The sequence below is a fragment of the Eucyclogobius newberryi genome, unplaced genomic scaffold, assembly GCF_026437365.1.
Source record: "Eucyclogobius newberryi isolate DKJ021-1_F unplaced genomic scaffold, fEucNew1.0.hap1 SCAF_4, whole genome shotgun sequence".
Classification (NCBI taxonomy): Eukaryota; Metazoa; Chordata; class Actinopteri; order Gobiiformes; family Gobiidae; genus Eucyclogobius; species Eucyclogobius newberryi.
Window position 1 is genome coordinate 2,523,206 of NW_027316056.1, and position 19,633 is coordinate 2,542,838.

Below are 19,633 nucleotides of genomic sequence, written 5' to 3' on the forward strand. Positions count from 1 at the left end.
GTGACGTAGAAGACTTTGATTGAGATATTATTCTAGCCAATAAGAATACCTTTCGAATGGTGGGTGGGACTTAGGGCTTCTTCACACAGAGGCTTTGTAACATATATACATAGTATTTCTAGAAAAAGCGGGTTAGTGGTAGAGCGCATACCTTTGTTCATTTGTGTTGTTTCTAAACCATCAAATCTGTTCCGTTTTTGTCCATTCTATCATTTTGGAGAATTGAACCAAAGGGGATGTAGCTCAGTGGTAGAGCATGTATGAGGTCCTGGGTTCAATCCCCAGCATCTCCTGACACTGCTTTAGTCATTGCAAGCTGCCATATTACACTGGAAGGAATTTTAGAGACCTTGACTTAAATATGCCATGTCAACACTTCTGACATCCACAGTGGCCTAATGGATGTCAGAAGCTAATATTTGGTAAGTTTAGACCATTCAGTGCTTTGACCAGTATAAATCATAGCTCCCACTCTTTGGCTAATGGATATTCAAAAATCAACTTTTCATCCACAAGCTTAAAAAAAACTATAAATCCATTGTGCACTGTCACCCTGCCAAATTATAACTCAGTGATTGTTAGATACCTTTTGTTGAAATATCCGTCAGTAAAAGTGTATGTATGGTATAGTGTAGGATTATTGTAGTCTGATGCCGAGATAGATGCTCAAACTCAAGCTTAAGTGCAAACTCCCAGTCCCACATTACGGTTGAATCTTGCAGCACTTATAAAATATATACAAGTACAATAAGTCTGGATGGGTGTCAAGAGAGGCTTTGAAACATGGCATCCATTCAGGCGCAACATTTTGAAATCAAATTTTTGTTTTTCCATGCATCTATGGACTAGCAGGTTTGATGGTGTTTCTTTTTGGAGTATTTCTAGACAAAGTGGTTCAGTGGTAGAGCACATACCTTTGTTCATTTGGGATCAGACATGTTTTCCAGCAAGGCTTGACTGGACAAGCATACCTTGATTTTTAATTGGTCTCAAGATTTCACAGTAATTTTCCAAAGATGCAGTATTGTGGTGGCCAGGTGGACAAGCCAATGGGCAAAAAATACATTGGCATTGCTTCATATTTCTTTGAACCCTGCCGGAAACATACCTTTCTCTTCCCCTTGACCAGCAAAGGACGTCACCTGCTTAACAGTGCTTGATTTGTGAATATATAGCTACAGGAACACTTGTGGACTGGGTGATTAGACCAAAGAAGTAACTGTAACACACAAAAAGCGATGCTTATTTAAATAAAGTAACAATGGCACAGACCTTTGTGTCATTACCAGTGAAAGAGGAATTTATTCTTGAATTTTCTATCCGATCACTGTTTGTGTTCTGTTCCAAAGCCATTAAATCTGTTCCGTTTTGGTCCATTCTATCATTTTTCCTCACACTTCTGAAGGGGGATGTAGCTTAGTGGTAGAGCGCATGCTTCGCATGTATGAGGTCCTGGATTCAATCCCCAGCATCTCCAGACACTGCTTTAGTCATGACAAGCTGCCATATTACACTGCAAGGAATTTCAGAGACACTTCTGACTTCTGACATCCACAGTGGCCTAATGGATGTCAGAAGCTAATATTTGGTAAGTTTAGACCATTCAGTGCTTTGACCAGTATAAATCATAGCATCACTCTTTGGCTAATGGATATTCAAAAATCAACATTTCATTCACAAGCTTAAAAAAAACTATAAATCCATTGTGCACTGTCACCCTGCCAAATTATAACTCAGTGATTGTTAGATATCTTTTGTTGAAATATCCGTCAGTAAAAGTGTATGTACGGTATAGTGTAGGTTTATTGTCATCTGATGCCGAGATAGATGCTCAAACTCAAGCTTAAGTGCAAACTCCCAGTCCCACATTACGGTTGAATCTTGCAGCACTTATAAAATATATACAAGTACAATAAGTCTGGATGGGTGTCAAGAGAGGCTTTGAAACATGGCATCCATTCAGGCGCAACATTTTGAAATCAACTTTTTGTTTTTCCATGCATCTATGGACTAGCAGGTTTGATGGTGTTTCTTTTTGGAGTGTTTCTAGACAAAGTGGTTCAGTGGTAGCGCGCATACCTTTGTTCATTTGGGATCAGACATGTTTTCCAGCAATGCTTGACTGGACAAGCATACCTTGATTTTTAATTGGTCTCAAGATTTCACAGTCATTTTCCAAAGATGCAGTATTGTGGTGGCCAGGTGGACAAGCCAATGAGAAAAAAATACATTGGCATTGCTTCATATTTCTTTGAACCCTGCCGGAAACATACCTTTCTCTTCCCCTTGACCAGCAAAGGACGTCACCTTCTTAACAGTGCTCGATTTGTGAATAATAGGTACAGGAACACTTGTGGACTGGGTGATCAGACCAAAGAAGTAACTGTAACACACAAAAAGTGACGCTTATGTAAGTAAAGTAACAATGGCACAGACCTTTGTGTCATTACCAGTGAAAGAGGAATTTATTCTTGAATTTTCTATCCGATCACTATTTGTGTTCTGTTCCTAAGCCATCATATCTGTTCCGTTTTGGTTCATTCTATCATTTTTGCCTACAGTTCCGAAGGGGATGTAGCTCAGTGGTAGAGCGCATGCTTTGCATGTTTGAGGTCCTGAGTTCAATTCCCAGCATCTCCAGACACTGCTTTAGTCATGGCAAGCTGCCATCTAACACTGCAAGGAATTTCAGAGACACTTCTGACATCCACAGTGGCCTAATGGATGTCAGAAGCTAATATTTGGTAAGTTTAGACCATTCAGTGCTTTGACCAGTATAAATCATAGCATCACTCTTTGGCTAATGGATATTCAAAAATCAACATTTCATCCACAAGCTTAAAAAAAACTATAAATCCACTGTGCACTGTCACCCTGCCAAATTATAACTCAGTGATTGTTAGATATCTTTTGTTGAAATATCCGTCAGTAAAAGTGTATGTATGGTATAGTGTAGGTTTATTGTCATCTGATGCCGAGATAGATGCTCAAACTCAAGCTTAAGTGCAAACTCCCAGTCCCACATTACGGTTGAATCTTGCAGCACTTATAAAATATATACAAGTACAATAAGTCTGGATGGGTGTCAAGAGAGGCTTTGAAACATGGCATCCATTCAGGCGCAACATTTTGAAATCAAATTTTTGTTTTTCCATGCATCTATGGACTAGCAGGTTTGATGGTGTTTCTTTTTGGAGTATTTCTAGACAAAGTGGTTCAGTGGTAGAGCACATACCTTTGTTCATTTGGGATCAGACATGTTTTCCAGCAAGGCTTGACTGGACAAGCATACCTTGATTTTTAATTGGTCTCAAGATTTCACAGTAATTTTCCAAAGATGCAGTATTGTGGTGGCCAGGTGGACAAGCCAATGGGCAAAAAATACATTGGCATTGCTTCATATTTCTTTGAACCCTGCCGGAAACATACCTTTCTCTTCCCCTTGACCAGCAAAGGACGTCACCTGCTTAACAGTGCTTGATTTGTGAATATATAGCTACAGGAACACTTGTGGACTGGGTGATTAGACCAAAGAAGTAACTGTAACACACAAAAAGCGATGCTTATTTAAATAAAGTAACAATGGCACAGACCTTTGTGTCATTACCAGTGAAAGAGGAATTTATTCTTGAATTTTCTATCCGATCACTGTTTGTGTTCTGTTCCAAAGCCATCAAATCTGTTCCGTTTTGGTCCATTCTATCATTTTTCCTCACACTTCTGAAGGGGGATGTAGCTTAGTGGTAGAGCGCATGCTTCGCATGTATGAGGTCCTGGATTCAATCCCCAGCATCTCCAGACACTGCTTTAGTCATGACAAGCTGCCATATTACACTGCAAGGAATTTCAGAGACACTTCTGACTTCTGACATCCACAGTGGCCTAATGGATGTCAGAAGCTAATATTTGGTAAGTTTAGACCATTCAGTGCTTTGACCAGTATAAATCATAGCATCACTCTTTGGCTAATGGATATTCAAAAATCAACATTTCATTCACAAGCTTAAAAAAAAGCTATAAATCCATTGTGCACTGTCACCCTGCCAAATTATAACTCAGTGATTGTTAGATATCTTTTGTTGAAATATCCGTCAGTAAAAGTGTATGTACGGTATAGTGTAGGTTTATTGTCATCTGATGCCGAGATAGATGCTCAAACTCAAGCTTAAGTGCAAACTCCCAGTCCCACATTACGGTTGAATCTTGCAGCACTTATAAAATATATACAAGTACAATAAGTCTGGATGGGTGTCAAGAGAGGCTTTGAAACATGGCATCCATTCAGGCGCAACATTTTGAAATCAACTTTTTGTTTTTCCATGCATCTATGGACTAGCAGGTTTGATGGTGTTTCTTTTTGGAGTGTTTCTAGACAAAGTGGTTCAGTGGTAGCGCGCATACCTTTGTTCATTTGGGATCAGACATGTTTTCCAGCAATGCTTGACTGGACAAGCATACCTTGATTTTTAATTGGTCTCAAGATTTCACAGTCATTTTCCAAAGATGCAGTATTGTGGTGGCCAGGTGGACAAGCCAATGAGAAAAAAATACATTGGCATTGCTTCATATTTCTTTGAACCCTGCCGGAAACATACCTTTCTCTTCCCCTTGACCAGCAAAGGACGTCACCTGCTTAACGGTGCTCGATTTGTGAATATATAGGTACAGGAACACTTGTGGACTGGGTGATCAGACCAAAGAAGTAACTGTAACACACAAAAAGTGACGCTTATGTAAGTAAAGTAACAATGGCACAGACCTTTGTGTCATTACCAGTGAAAGAGGAATTTATTCTTGAATTTTCTATCCGATCACTATTTGTGTTCTGTTCCTAAGCCATTATATCTGTTCCATTTTGGTCCATTGTATCATTTTTGCTTACAGTTCTGAAGGGGATGTAGCTCAGTGGTAGAGCGCATGCTTAGCATGTATGAGGTCCTGGGTTCAATCCCCAGCATCTCCAGATGCAATTTGCCATATTACACTGGAAGGAATTTCAGATACCTGTCACCTGCACGCCGGCGCGCAGTTTCCAAATTACAAAAGTTCTCTTACATCATCTCTTTTATTTCCGCGGTCAATACCAGCAAGTTATACATCATTTTAAAGGTTATTTTCTCAACAAAACGAATATGTCATTGATTTGCATTGAATAATATGCCCCAAGAAGCAATTACCAATAGTTTGTGAGAAAGTCTCAACTTTTACAAACGCATGTCCTACCTGTTTGCTTTTTATGACGGACAAAACGGCTTCCAATCTGTACATTCTTGTACTCAGTCTGTCGGTAAGGATCCATAGAAAAACAATATCCACTTGTATTTTTCCTGAAGTTATCGGATTTTGAGATATTGTCAAGTAAACAACGTTTTCTACAGTGAAAATATCCACATAAAGGCTCTGTCCGGCGCATTTCTCAATCCATATCAAATGACCTGTTTGACTTATAAGATGGTGTTTGGCATCGATCTTTTCTTCAGACTGTTAGCTACAGAATGAGACCATCCACAATTGTTTCTGTCCGCGGGTTTGTTCTTTACAGCCGCCGCAAAAAAAAAGGCGCCGCTTCCGACGCGGGCATCCATCTTGTTTACGTCCACTTAGCGCTAGCATGCGGTGACGTAGAAGACTTTGATTGAGATATTATTCTAGCCAATAAGAATACCTTTCGAATGGTGGGTGGGACTTAGGGCTTCTTCACACAGAGGCTTTGTAACATATATACATAGTATTTCTAGAAAAAGCGGGTTAGTGGTAGAGCGCATACCTTTGTTCATTTTTGTTGTTTCTAAACCATCAAATCTGTTCCGTTTTTGTCCATTCTATCATTTTGGAGAATTGAACCAAAGGGGATGTAGCTCAGTGGTAGAGCATGTATGAGGTCCTGGGTTCAATCCCCAGCATCTCCTGACACTGCTTTAGTCATTGCAAGCTGCCATATTACACTGGAAGGAATTTTAGAGACCTTGACTTAAATATGCCATGTCAACACTTCTGACATCCACAGTGGCCTAATGGATGTCAGAAGCTAATATTTGGTAAGTTTAGACCATTCAGTGCTTTGACCAGTATAAATCATAGCTCCCACTCTTTGGCTAATGGATATTCAAAAATCAACTTTTCATCCACAAGCTTAAAAAAAACTATAAATCCATTGTGCACTGTCACCCTGCCAAATTATAACTCAGTGATTGTTAGATACCTTTTGTTGAAATATCCGTCAGTAAAAGTGTATGTATGGTATAGTGTAGGTTTATTGTCATCTGATGCCGAGATAGATGCTCAAACTCAAGCTTAAGTGCAAACTCCCAGTCCCACATTACGGTTGAATCTTGCAGCACTTATAAAATATATACAAGTACAATAAGTCTGGATGGGTGTCAAGAGAGGCTTTGAAACATGGCATCCATTCAGGCGCAACATTTTGAAATCAACTTTTTGTTTTTCCATGCATCTATGGACTAGCAGGTTTGATGGTGTTTCTTTTTGGAGTGTTTCTAGACAAAGTGGTTCAGTGGTAGCGCGCATACCTTTGTTCATTTGGGATCAGACATGTTTTCCAGCAATGCTTGACTGGACAAGCATACCTTGATTTTTAATTGGTCTCAAGATTTCACAGTAATTTTCCAAAGATGCAGTATTGTGGTGGCCAGGTGGACAAGCCAATGGGCAAAAAATACATTGGCATTGCTTCATATTTCTTTGAACCCTGCCGGAAACATACCTTTCTCTTCCCCTTGACCAGCAAAGGACGTCACCTGCTTAACAGTGCTTGATTTGTGAATATATAGCTACAGGAACACTTGTGGACTGGGTGATTAGACCAAAGAAGTAACTGTAACACACAAAAAGCGATGCTTATTTAAATAAAGTAACAATGGCACAGACCTTTGTGTCATTACCAGTGAAAGAGGAATTTATTCTTGAATTTTCTATCCGATCACTGTTTGTGTTCTGTTCCAAAGCCATCAAATCTGTTCCGTTTTGGTCCATTCTATCATTTTTCCTCACACTTCTGAAGGGGGATGTAGCTTAGTGGTAGAGCGCATGCTTCGCATGTATGAGGTCCTGGATTCAATCCCCAGCATCTCCAGACACTGCTTTAGTCATGACAAGCTGCCATATTACACTGCAAGGAATTTCAGAGACACTTCTGACTTCTGACATCCACAGTGGCCTAATGGATGTCAGAAGCTAATATTTGGTAAGTTTAGACCATTCAGTGCTTTGACCAGTATAAATCATAGCATCACTCTTTGGCTAATGGATATTCAAAAATCAACATTTCATTCACAAGCTTAAAAAAAAGCTATAAATCCATTGTGCACTGTCACCCTGCCAAATTATAACTCAGTGATTGTTAGATATCTTTTGTTGAAATATCCGTCAGTAAAAGTGTATGTACGGTATAGTGTAGGTTTATTGTCATCTGATGCCGAGATAGATGCTCAAACTCAAGCTTAAGTGCAAACTCCCAGTCCCACATTACGGTTGAATCTTGCAGCACTTATAAAATATATACAAGTACAATAAGTCTGGATGGGTGTCAAGAGAGGCTTTGAAACATGGCATCCATTCAGGCGCAACATTTTGAAATCAACTTTTTGTTTTTCCATGCATCTATGGACTAGCAGGTTTGATGGTGTTTCTTTTTGGAGTGTTTCTAGACAAAGTGGTTCAGTGGTAGCGCGCATACCTTTGTTCATTTGGGATCAGACATGTTTTCCAGCAATGCTTGACTGGACAAGCATACCTTGATTTTTAATTGGTCTCAAGATTTCACAGTCATTTTCCAAAGATGCAGTATTGTGGTGGCCAGGTGGACAAGCCAATGAGAAAAAAATACATTGGCATTGCTTCATATTTCTTTGAACCCTGCCGGAAACATACCTTTCTCTTCCCCTTGACCAGCAAAGGACGTCACCTGCTTAACGGTGCTCGATTTGTGAATATATAGGTACAGGAACACTTGTGGACTGGGTGATCAGACCAAAGAAGTAACTGTAACACACAAAAAGTGACGCTTATGTAAGTAAAGTAACAATGGCACAGACCTTTGTGTCATTACCAGTGAAAGAGGAATTTATTCTTGAATTTTCTATCCGATCACTATTTGTGTTCTGTTCCTAAGCCATTATATCTGTTCCATTTTGGTCCATTGTATCATTTTTGCTTACAGTTCTGAAGGGGATGTAGCTCAGTGGTAGAGCGCATGCTTAGCATGTATGAGGTCCTGGGTTCAATCCCCAGCATCTCCAGATGCAATTTGCCATATTACACTGGAAGGAATTTCAGATACCTGTCACCTGCACGCCGGCGCGCAGTTTCCAAATTACAAAAGTTCTCTTACATCATCTCTTTTATTTCCGCGGTCAATACCAGCAAGTTATACATCATTTTAAAGGTTATTTTCTCAACAAAACGAATATGTCATTGATTTGCATTGAATAATATGCCCCAAGAAGCAATTACCAATAGTTTGTGAGAAAGTCTCAACTTTTACAAACGCATGTCCTACCTGTTTGCTTTTTATGACGGACAAAACGGCTTCCAATCTGTACATTCTTGTACTCAGTCTGTCGGTAAGGATCCATAGAAAAACAATATCCACTTGTATTTTTCCTGAAGTTATCGGATTTTGAGATATTGTCAAGTAAACAACGTTTTCTACAGTGAAAATATCCACATAAAGGCTCTGTCCGGCGCATTTCTCAATCCATATCAAATGACCTGTTTGACTTATAAGATGGTGTTTGGCATCGATCTTTTCTTCAGACTGTTAGCTACAGAATGAGACCATCCACAATTGTTTCTGTCCGCGGGTTTGTTCTTTACAGCCGCCGCAAAAAAAAAGGCGCCGCTTCCGACGCGGGCATCCATCTTGTTTACGTCCACTTAGCGCTAGCATGCGGTGACGTAGAAGACTTTGATTGAGATATTATTCTAGCCAATAAGAATACCTTTCGAATGGTGGGTGGGACTTAGGGCTTCTTCACACAGAGGCTTTGTAACATATATACATAGTATTTCTAGAAAAAGCGGGTTAGTGGTAGAGCGCATACCTTTGTTCATTTTTGTTGTTTCTAAACCATCAAATCTGTTCCGTTTTTGTCCATTCTATCATTTTGGAGAATTGAACCAAAGGGGATGTAGCTCAGTGGTAGAGCATGTATGAGGTCCTGGGTTCAATCCCCAGCATCTCCTGACACTGCTTTAGTCATTGCAAGCTGCCATATTACACTGGAAGGAATTTTAGAGACCTTGACTTAAATATGCCATGTCAACACTTCTGACATCCACAGTGGCCTAATGGATGTCAGAAGCTAATATTTGGTAAGTTTAGACCATTCAGTGCTTTGACCAGTATAAATCATAGCTCCCACTCTTTGGCTAATGGATATTCAAAAATCAACTTTTCATCCACAAGCTTAAAAAAAACTATAAATCCATTGTGCACTGTCACCCTGCCAAATTATAACTCAGTGATTGTTAGATACCTTTTGTTGAAATATCCGTCAGTAAAAGTGTATGTATGGTATAGTGTAGGTTTATTGTCATCTGATGCCGAGATAGATGCTCAAACTCAAGCTTAAGTGCAAACTCCCAGTCCCACATTACGGTTGAATCTTGCAGCACTTATAAAATATATACAAGTACAATAAGTCTGGATGGGTGTCAAGAGAGGCTTTGAAACATGGCATCCATTCAGGCGCAACATTTTGAAATCAACTTTTTGTTTTTCCATGCATCTATGGACTAGCAGGTTTGATGGTGTTTCTTTTTGGAGTGTTTCTAGACAAAGTGGTTCAGTGGTAGCGCGCATACCTTTGTTCATTTGGGATCAGACATGTTTTCCAGCAATGCTTGACTGGACAAGCATACCTTGATTTTTAATTGGTCTCAAGATTTCACAGTCATTTTCCAAAGATGCAGTATTGTGGTGGCCAGGTGGACAAGCCAATGAGAAAAAAATACATTGGCATTGCTTCATATTTCTTTGAACCCTGCCGGAAACATACCTTTCTCTTCCCCTTGACCAGCAAAGGACGTCACCTGCTTAACAGTGCTCGATTTGTGAATATATAGGTACAGGAACACTTGTGGACTGGGTGATCAGACCAAAGAAGTAACTGTAACACACAAAAAGTGACGCTTATGTAAGTAAAGTAACAATGGCACAGACCTTTGTGTCATTACCAGTGAAAGAGGAATTTATTCTTGAATTTTCTATCCGATCACTATTTGTGTTCTGTTCCTAAGCCATCATATCTGTTCCGTTTTGGTCCATTCTATCATTTTTGCTTACAGTTCCGAAGGGGATGTAGCTCAGTGGTAGAGCGCATGCTTAGCATGTATGAGGCCCTGGGTTCAATCCCCAGCATCTCCAGACAATGCTTTAGTCATCGCAAGTTGCCATATTACACTGGAAGGAATTTCAGATACCTGTCACCTGCACGCCGGCGCGCAGTTTCCAAATTACAAAAGTTCTCTTGATGTAAAATGATGTATAACTTGCGGTCAATACCAGCAAGTTATACATCATTTTAAAGGTTATTTTCTCAACAAAACGAATATGTCATTGATTTACATTGAATAATATGCCCCAAGAAGCAATTACCAATAGTTTGTGAGAAAGTCTCAACTTTTACAAACGCATGTCCTACCTGTTTGCTTTTTATGACGGACAAAACGGCTTCCAATCTGTACATTCTTGTACTCAGTCTGTCGGTAAGGATCCATAGAAAAACAATATCCACTTGTATTTTTCCTGAAGTTATCGGATTTTGAGATATTGTCAAGTAAACAACGTTTTCTACAGTGAAAATATCCACATAAAGGCTCTGTCCGGCGCATTTCTCAATCCATATCAAATGACCTGTTTGACTTATAAGATGGTGTTTGGCATCGATCTTTTCTTCAGACTGTTAGCTACAGAATGAGACCATCCACAATTGTTTCTGTCCGCGGGTTTGTTCTTTACAGCCGCCGCAAAAAAAAAGGCGCCGCTTCCGACGCGGGCATCCATCTTGTTTACGTCCACTTAGCGCTAGCATGCGGTGACGTAGAAGACTTTGATTGAGATATTATTCTAGCCAATAAGAATACCTTTCGAATGGTGGGTGGGACTTAGGGCTTCTTCACACAGAGGCTTTGTAACATATATACATAGTATTTCTAGAAAAAGCGGGTTAGTGGTAGAGCGCATACCTTTGTTCATTTGTGTTGTTTCTAAACCATCAAATCTGTTCCGTTTTTGTCCATTCTATCATTTTGGAGAATTGAACCAAAGGGGATGTAGCTCAGTGGTAGAGCATGTATGAGGTCCTGGGTTCAATCCCCAGCATCTCCTGACACTGCTTTAGTCATTGCAAGCTGCCATATTACACTGGAAGGAATTTTAGAGACCTTGACTTAAATATGCCATGTCAACACTTCTGACATCCACAGTGGCCTAATGGATGTCAGAAGCTAATATTTGGTAAGTTTAGACCATTCAGTGCTTTGACCAGTATAAATCATAGCTCCCACTCTTTGGCTAATGGATATTCAAAAATCAACTTTTCATCCACAAGCTTAAAAAAAACTATAAATCCATTGTGCACTGTCACCCTGCCAAATTATAACTCAGTGATTGTTAGATACCTTTTGTTGAAATATCCGTCAGTAAAAGTGTATGTATGGTATAGTGTAGGTTTATTGTCATCTGATGCCGAGATAGATGCTCAAACTCAAGCTTAAGTGCAAACTCCCAGTCCCACATTACGGTTGAATCTTGCAGCACTTATAAAATATATACAAGTACAATAAGTCTGGATGGGTGTCAAGAGAGGCTTTGAAACATGGCATCCATTCAGGCGCAACATTTTGAAATCAAATTTTTGTTTTTCCATGCATCTATGGACTAGCAGGTTTGATGGTGTTTCTTTTTGGAGTATTTCTAGACAAAGTGGTTCAGTGGTAGAGCACATACCTTTGTTCATTTGGGATCAGACATGTTTTCCAGCAAGGCTTGACTGGACAAGCATACCTTGATTTTTAATTGGTCTCAAGATTTCACAGTAATTTTCCAAAGATGCAGTATTGTGGTGGCCAGGTGGACAAGCCAATGGGCAAAAAATACATTGGCATTGCTTCATATTTCTTTGAACCCTGCCGGAAACATACCTTTCTCTTCCCCTTGACCAGCAAAGGACGTCACCTGCTTAACAGTGCTTGATTTGTGAATATATAGCTACAGGAACACTTGTGGACTGGGTGATTAGACCAAAGAAGTAACTGTAACACACAAAAAGCGATGCTTATTTAAATAAAGTAACAATGGCACAGACCTTTGTGTCATTACCAGTGAAAGAGGAATTTATTCTTGAATTTTCTATCCGATCACTGTTTGTGTTCTGTTCCAAAGCCATCAAATCTGTTCCGTTTTGGTCCATTCTATCATTTTTCCTCACACTTCTGAAGGGGGATGTAGCTTAGTGGTAGAGCGCATGCTTCGCATGTATGAGGTCCTGGATTCAATCCCCAGCATCTCCAGACACTGCTTTAGTCATGACAAGCTGCCATATTACACTGCAAGGAATTTCAGAGACACTTCTGACTTCTGACATCCACAGTGGCCTAATGGATGTCAGAAGCTAATATTTGGTAAGTTTAGACCATTCAGTGCTTTGACCAGTATAAATCATAGCATCACTCTTTGGCTAATGGATATTCAAAAATCAACATTTCATTCACAAGCTTAAAAAAAAGCTATAAATCCATTGTGCACTGTCACCCTGCCAAATTATAACTCAGTGATTGTTAGATATCTTTTGTTGAAATATCCGTCAGTAAAAGTGTATGTACGGTATAGTGTAGGTTTATTGTCATCTGATGCCGAGATAGATGCTCAAACTCAAGCTTAAGTGCAAACTCCCAGTCCCACATTACGGTTGAATCTTGCAGCACTTATAAAATATATACAAGTACAATAAGTCTGGATGGGTGTCAAGAGAGGCTTTGAAACATGGCATCCATTCAGGCGCAACATTTTGAAATCAACTTTTTGTTTTTCCATGCATCTATGGACTAGCAGGTTTGATGGTGTTTCTTTTTGGAGTGTTTCTAGACAAAGTGGTTCAGTGGTAGCGCGCATACCTTTGTTCATTTGGGATCAGACATGTTTTCCAGCAATGCTTGACTGGACAAGCATACCTTGATTTTTAATTGGTCTCAAGATTTCACAGTCATTTTCCAAAGATGCAGTATTGTGGTGGCCAGGTGGACAAGCCAATGAGAAAAAAAAACATTGGCATTGCTTCATATTTCTTTGAACCCTGCCGGAAACATACCTTTCTCTTCCCCTTGACCAGCAAAGGACGTCACCTTCTTAACAGTGCTCGATTTGTGAATAATAGGTACAGGAACACTTGTGGACTGGGTGATCAGACCAAAGAAGTAACTGTAACACACAAAAAGTGACGCTTATGTAAGTAAAGTAACAATGGCACAGACCTTTGTGTCATTACCAGTGAAAGAGGAATTTATTCTTGAATTTTCTATCCGATCACTATTTGTGTTCTGTTCCTAAGCCATCATATCTGTTCCGTTTTGGTTCATTCTATCATTTTTGCCTACAGTTCCGAAGGGGATGTAGCTCAGTGGTAGAGCGCATGCTTCGCATGTATGAGGTCCTGGATTCAATCCCCAGCATCTCCAGACACTGCTTTAGTCATGACAAGCTGCCATATTACACTGCAAGGAATTTCAGAGACACTTCTGACTTCTGACATCCACAGTGGCCTAATGGATGTCAGAAGCTAATATTTGGTAAGTTTAGACCATTCAGTGCTTTGACCAGTATAAATCATAGCATCACTCTTTGGCTAATGGATATTCAAAAATCAACATTTCATCCACAAGCTTAAAAAAAACTATAAATCCACTGTGCACTGTCACCCTGCCAAATTATAACTCAGTGATTGTTAGATATCTTTTGTTGAAATATCCGTCAGTAAAAGTGTATGTATGGTATAGTGTAGGTTTATTGTCATCTGATGCCGAGATAGATGCTCAAACTCAAGCTTAAGTGCAAACTCCCAGTCCCACATTACGGTTGAATCTTGCAGCACTTATAAAATATATACAAGTACAATAAGTCTGGATGGGTGTCAAGAGAGGCTTTGAAACATGGCATCCATTCAGGCGCAACATTTTGAAATCAACTTTTTGTTTTTCCATGCATCTATGGACTAGCAGGTTTGATGGTGTTTCTTTTTGGAGTATTTCTAGACAAAGTGGTTCAGTGGTAGAGCACATACCTTTGTTCATTTGGGATCAGACATGTTTTCCAGCAAGGCTTGACTGGACAAGCATACCTTGATTTTTAATTGGTCTCAAGATTTCACAGTAATTTTCCAAAGATGCAGTATTGTGGTGGCCAGGTGGACAAGCCAATGGGCAAAAAATACATTGGCATTGCTTCATATTTCTTTGAACCCTGCCGGAAACATACCTTTCTCTTCCCCTTGACCAGCAAAGGACGTCACCTGCTTAACAGTGCTTGATTTGTGAATATATAGCTACAGGAACACTTGTGGACTGGGTGATTAGACCAAAGAAGTAACTGTAACACACAAAAAGCGATGCTTATTTAAATAAAGTAACAATGGCACAGACCTTTGTGTCATTACCAGTGAAAGAGGAATTTATTCTTGAATTTTCTATCCGATCACTATTTGTGTTCTGTTCCTAAGCCATTATATCTGTTCCATTTTGGTCCATTGTATCATTTTTGCTTACAGTTCCGAAGGGGATGTAGCTCAGTGGTAGAGCGCATGCTTAGCATGTATGAGGTCCTTGGTTCAATCCCCAGCATCTCCAGATGCAAGTTGCCATATTACACTGGAAGGAATTTCAGATACCTGTCACCTGCACGCCGGCGCGCAGTTTCCAAATTACAAAAGTTCTCTTACATCATCTCTTTTATTTCCGCGGTCAATACCAGCAAGTTATACATCATTTTAAAGGTTATTTTCTCAACAAAACGAATATGTCATTGATTTGCATTGAATAATATGCCCCAAGAAGCAATTACCAATAGTTTGTGAGAAAGTCTCAACTTTTACAAACGCATGTCCTACCTGTTTGCTTTTTATGACGGACAAAACGGCTTCCAATCTGTACATTCTTGTACTCAGTCTGTCGGTAAGGATCCATAGAAAAACAATATCCACTTGTATTTTTCCTGAAGTTATCGGATTTTGAGATATTGTCAAGTAAACAACGTTTTCTACAGTGAAAATATCCACATAAAGGCTCTGTCCGGCGCATTTCTCAATCCATATCAAATGACCTGTTTGACTTATAAGATGGTGTTTGGCATCGATCTTTTCTTCAGACTGTTAGCTACAGAATGAGACCATCCACAATTGTTTCTGTCCGCGGGTTTGTTCTTTACAGCCGCCGCAAAAAAAAGGCGCCGCTTCCGACGCGGGCATCCATCTTGTTTACGTCCACTTAGCGCTAGCATGCGGTGACGTAGAAGACTTTGATTGAGATATTATTCTAGCCAATAAGAATACCTTTCGAATGGTGGGTGGGACTTAGGGCTTCTTCACACAGAGGCTTTGTAACATATATACATAGTATTTCTAGAAAAAGCGGGTTAGTGGTAGAGCGCATACCTTTGTTCATTTTTGTTGTTTCTAAACCATCAAATCTGTTCCGTTTTTGTCCATTCTATCATTTTGGAGAATTGAACCAAAGGGGATGTAGCTCAGTGGTAGAGCATGTATGAGGTCCTGGGTTCAATCCCCAGCATCTCCTGACACTGCTTTAGTCATTGCAAGCTGCCATATTACACTGGAAGGAATTTTAGAGACCTTGACTTAAATATGCCATGTCAACACTTCTGACATCCACAGTGGCCTAATGGATGTCAGAAGCTAATATTTGGTAAGTTTAGACCATTCAGTGCTTTGACCAGTATAAATCATAGCTCCCACTCTTTGGCTAATGGATATTCAAAAATCAACTTTTCATCCACAAGCTTAAAAAAAACTATAAATCCATTGTGCACTGTCACCCTGCCAAATTATAACTCAGTGATTGTTAGATACCTTTTGTTGAAATATCCGTCAGTAAAAGTGTATGTATGGTATAGTGTAGGTTTATTGTCATCTGATGCCGAGATAGATGCTCAAACTCAAGCTTAAGTGCAAACTCCCAGTCCCACATTACGGTTGAATCTTGCAGCACTTATAAAATATATACAAGTACAATAAGTCTGGATGGGTGTCAAGAGAGGCTTTGAAACATGGCATCCATTCAGGCGCAACATTTTGAAATCAACTTTTTGTTTTTCCATGCATCTATGGACTAGCAGGTTTGATGGTGTTTCTTTTTGGAGTGTTTCTAGACAAAGTGGTTCAGTGGTAGCGCGCATACCTTTGTTCATTTGGGATCAGACATGTTTTCCAGCAATGCTTGACTGGACAAGCATACCTTGATTTTTAATTGGTCTCAAGATTTCACAGTCATTTTCCAAAGATGCAGTATTGTGGTGGCCAGGTGGACAAGCCAATGAGAAAAAAATACATTGGCATTGCTTCATATTTCTTTGAACCCTGCCGGAAACATACCTTTCTCTTCCCCTTGACCAGCAAAGGACGTCACCTGCTTAACAGTGCTCGATTTGTGAATATATAGGTACAGGAACACTTGTGGACTGGGTGATCAGACCAAAGAAGTAACTGTAACACACAAAAAGTGACGCTTATGTAAGTAAAGTAACAATGGCACAGACCTTTGTGTCATTACCAGTGAAAGAGGAATTTATTCTTGAATTTTCTATCCGATCACTATTTGTGTTCTGTTCCTAAGCCATCATATCTGTTCCGTTTTGGTCCATTCTATCATTTTTGCTTACAGTTCCGAAGGGGATGTAGCTCAGTGGTAGAGCGCATGCTTAGCATGTAAGAGGCCCTGGGTTCAATCCCCAGCATCTCCAGACAATGCTTTAGTCATCGCAAGTTGCCATATTACACTGGAAGGAATTTCAGATACCTGTCACCTGCACGCCGGCGCGCAGTTTCCAAATTACAAAAGTTCTCTTGATGTAAAATGATGTATAACTTGCGGTCAATACCAGCAAGTTATACATCATTTTAAAGGTTATTTTCTCAACAAAACGAATATGTCATTGATTTACATTGAATAATATGCCCCAAGAAGCAATTACCAATAGTTTGTGAGAAAGTCTCAACTTTTACAAACGCATGTCCTACCTGTTTGCTTTTTATGACGGACAAAACGGCTTCCAATTTGTACATTCTTGTACTCAGTCTGTCGGTAAGGATCCATAGAAAAACAATATCCACTTGTATTTTTCCTGAAGTTATCGGATTTTGAGATATTGTCAAGTAAACAACGTTTTCTACAGTGAAAATATCCACATAAAGGCTCTGTCCGGCGCATTTCTCAATCCATATCAAATGACCTGTTTGACTTATAAGATGGTGTTTGGCATCGATCTTTTCTTCAGACTGTTAGCTACAGAATGAGACCATCCACAATTGTTTCTGTCCGCGGGTTTGTTCTTTACAGCCGCCGCAAAAAAAAAGGCGCCGCTTCCGACGCGGGCATCCATCTTGTTTACGTCCACTTAGCGCTAGCATGCGGTGACGTAGAAGACTTTGATTGAGATATTATTCTAGCCAATAAGAATACCTTTCGAATGGTGGGTGGGACTTAGGGCTTCTTCACACAGAGGCTTTGTAACATATATACATAGTATTTCTAGAAAAAGCGGGTTAGTGGTAGAGCGCATACCTTTGTTCATTTGTGTTGTTTCTAAACCATCAAATCTGTTCCGTTTTTGTCCATTCTATCATTTTGGAGAATTGAACCAAAGGGGATGTAGCTCAGTGGTAGAGCATGTATGAGGTCCTTGGTTCAATCCCCAGCATCTCCTGACACTGCTTTAGTCATTGCAAGCTGCCATATTACACTGGAAGGAATTTTAGAGACCTTGACTTAAATATGCCATGTCAACACTTCTGACATCCACAGTGGCCTAATGGATGTCAGAAGCTAATATTTGGTAAGTTTAGACCATTCAGTGCTTTGACCAGTATAAATCATAGCTCCCACTCTTTGGCTAATGGATATTCAAAAATCAACTTTTCATCCACAAGCTTAAAAAAAACTATAAATCCATTGTGCACTGTCACCCTGCCAAATTATAACTCAGTGATTGTTAGATACCTTTTGTTGAAATATCCGTCAGTAAAAGTGTATGTATGGTATAGTGTAGGTTTATTGTCATCTGATGCCGAGATAGATGCTCAAACTCAAGCTTAAGTGCAAACTCCCAGTCCCACATTACGGTTGAATCTTGCAGCACTTATAAAATATATACAAGTACAATAAGTCTGGATGGGTGTCAAGAGAGGCTTTGAAACATGGCATCCATTCAGGCGCAACATTTTGAAATCAAATTTTTGTTTTTCCATGCATCTATGGACTAGCAGGTTTGATGGTGTTTCTTTTTGGAGTATTTCTAGACAAGGTGGTTCAGTGGTAGAGCACATACCTTTGTTCATTTGGGATCAGACATGTTTTCCAGCAAGGCTTGACTGGACAAGCATACCTTGATTTTTAATTGGTCTCAAGATTTCACAGTAATTTTCCAAAGATGCAGTATTGTGGTGGCCAGGTGGACAAGCCAATGGGCAAAAAATACATTGGCATTGCTTCATATTTCTTTGAACCCTGCCGGAAACATACCTTTCTCTTCCCCTTGACCAGCAAAGGACGTCACCTGCTTAACAGTGCTTGATTTGTGAATATATAGCTACAGGAACACTTGTGGACTGGGTGATTAGACCAAAGAAGTAACTGTAACACACAAAAAGCGATGCTTATTTAAATAAAGTAACAATGGCACAGACCTTTGTGTCATTACCAGTGAAAGAGGAATTTATTCTTGAATTTTCTATCCGATCACTGTTTGTGTTCTGTTCCAAAGCCATCAAATCTGTTCCGTTTTGGTCCATTCTATCATTTTTCCTCACACTTCTGAAGGGGGATGTAGCTTAGTGGTAGAGCGCATGCTTCGCATGTATGAGGTCCTGGATTCAATCCCCAGCATCTCCAGACACTGCTTTAGTCATGACAAGCTGCCATATTACACTGCAAGGAATTTCAGAGACACTTCTGACTTCTGACATCCACAGTGGCCTAATGGATGTCAGAAGCTAATATTTGGTAAGTTTAGACCATTCAGTGCTTTGACCAGTATAAATCATAGCATCACTCTTTGGCTAATGGATATTCAAAAATCAACATTTCATTCACAAGCTTAAAAAAAAGCTATAAATCCATTGTGCACTGTCACCCTGCCAAATTATAACTCAGTGATTGTTAGATATCTTTTGTTGAAATATCCGTCAGTAAAAGTGTATGTACGGTATAGTGTAGGTTTATTGTCATCTGATGCCGAGATAGATGCTCAAACTCAAGCTTAAGTGCAAACTCCCAGTCCCACATTACGGTTGAATCTTGCAGCACTTATAAAATATATACAAGTACAATAAGTCTGGATGGGTGTCAAGAGAGGCTTTGAAACATGGCATCCATTCAGGCGCAACAT

At 39.7% G+C, this 19,633-nt stretch overlaps 12 non-coding genes across 12 annotated transcripts; all 12 read left to right on the forward strand.

Moving 5' to 3' along the window:
* The first annotated feature begins 1,405 nt into the window (after positions 1-1,405).
* trnaa-cgc (transfer RNA alanine (anticodon CGC)) lies at positions 1,406-1,477 on the forward strand. The gene has a single exon. It is a non-coding gene; the product is annotated as a tRNA-Ala (tRNA).
* A 1,091-nt stretch (positions 1,478-2,568) lies between these two features.
* Positions 2,569-2,640, forward strand: trnaa-ugc (transfer RNA alanine (anticodon UGC)). Its single transcript has one exon. It is a non-coding gene; the product is annotated as a tRNA-Ala (tRNA).
* Positions 2,641-3,726: 1,086 nt separating this feature from the next.
* trnaa-cgc (transfer RNA alanine (anticodon CGC)) lies at positions 3,727-3,798 on the forward strand. The gene has a single exon. It is a non-coding gene; the product is annotated as a tRNA-Ala (tRNA).
* Positions 3,799-4,891: 1,093 nt separating this feature from the next.
* On the forward strand, positions 4,892-4,963 carry trnaa-agc (transfer RNA alanine (anticodon AGC)). Its single transcript has one exon. It is a non-coding gene; the product is annotated as a tRNA-Ala (tRNA).
* Positions 4,964-7,021: 2,058 nt separating this feature from the next.
* Positions 7,022-7,093, forward strand: trnaa-cgc (transfer RNA alanine (anticodon CGC)). Its single transcript has one exon. It is a non-coding gene; the product is annotated as a tRNA-Ala (tRNA).
* Positions 7,094-8,186: 1,093 nt separating this feature from the next.
* On the forward strand, positions 8,187-8,258 carry trnaa-agc (transfer RNA alanine (anticodon AGC)). Its single transcript has one exon. It is a non-coding gene; the product is annotated as a tRNA-Ala (tRNA).
* A 2,057-nt stretch (positions 8,259-10,315) lies between these two features.
* trnaa-agc (transfer RNA alanine (anticodon AGC)) lies at positions 10,316-10,387 on the forward strand. Its single transcript has one exon. It is a non-coding gene; the product is annotated as a tRNA-Ala (tRNA).
* A 2,075-nt stretch (positions 10,388-12,462) lies between these two features.
* Positions 12,463-12,534, forward strand: trnaa-cgc (transfer RNA alanine (anticodon CGC)). Its single transcript has one exon. It is a non-coding gene; the product is annotated as a tRNA-Ala (tRNA).
* A 1,092-nt stretch (positions 12,535-13,626) lies between these two features.
* On the forward strand, positions 13,627-13,698 carry trnaa-cgc (transfer RNA alanine (anticodon CGC)). Its single transcript has one exon. It is a non-coding gene; the product is annotated as a tRNA-Ala (tRNA).
* Positions 13,699-14,790: 1,092 nt separating this feature from the next.
* Positions 14,791-14,862, forward strand: trnaa-agc (transfer RNA alanine (anticodon AGC)). The gene has a single exon. It is a non-coding gene; the product is annotated as a tRNA-Ala (tRNA).
* Positions 14,863-16,918: 2,056 nt separating this feature from the next.
* trnaa-agc (transfer RNA alanine (anticodon AGC)) lies at positions 16,919-16,990 on the forward strand. The gene has a single exon. It is a non-coding gene; the product is annotated as a tRNA-Ala (tRNA).
* Positions 16,991-19,065: 2,075 nt separating this feature from the next.
* Positions 19,066-19,137, forward strand: trnaa-cgc (transfer RNA alanine (anticodon CGC)). The gene has a single exon. It is a non-coding gene; the product is annotated as a tRNA-Ala (tRNA).
* The last annotated feature ends 496 nt before the right edge of the window (positions 19,138-19,633 follow it).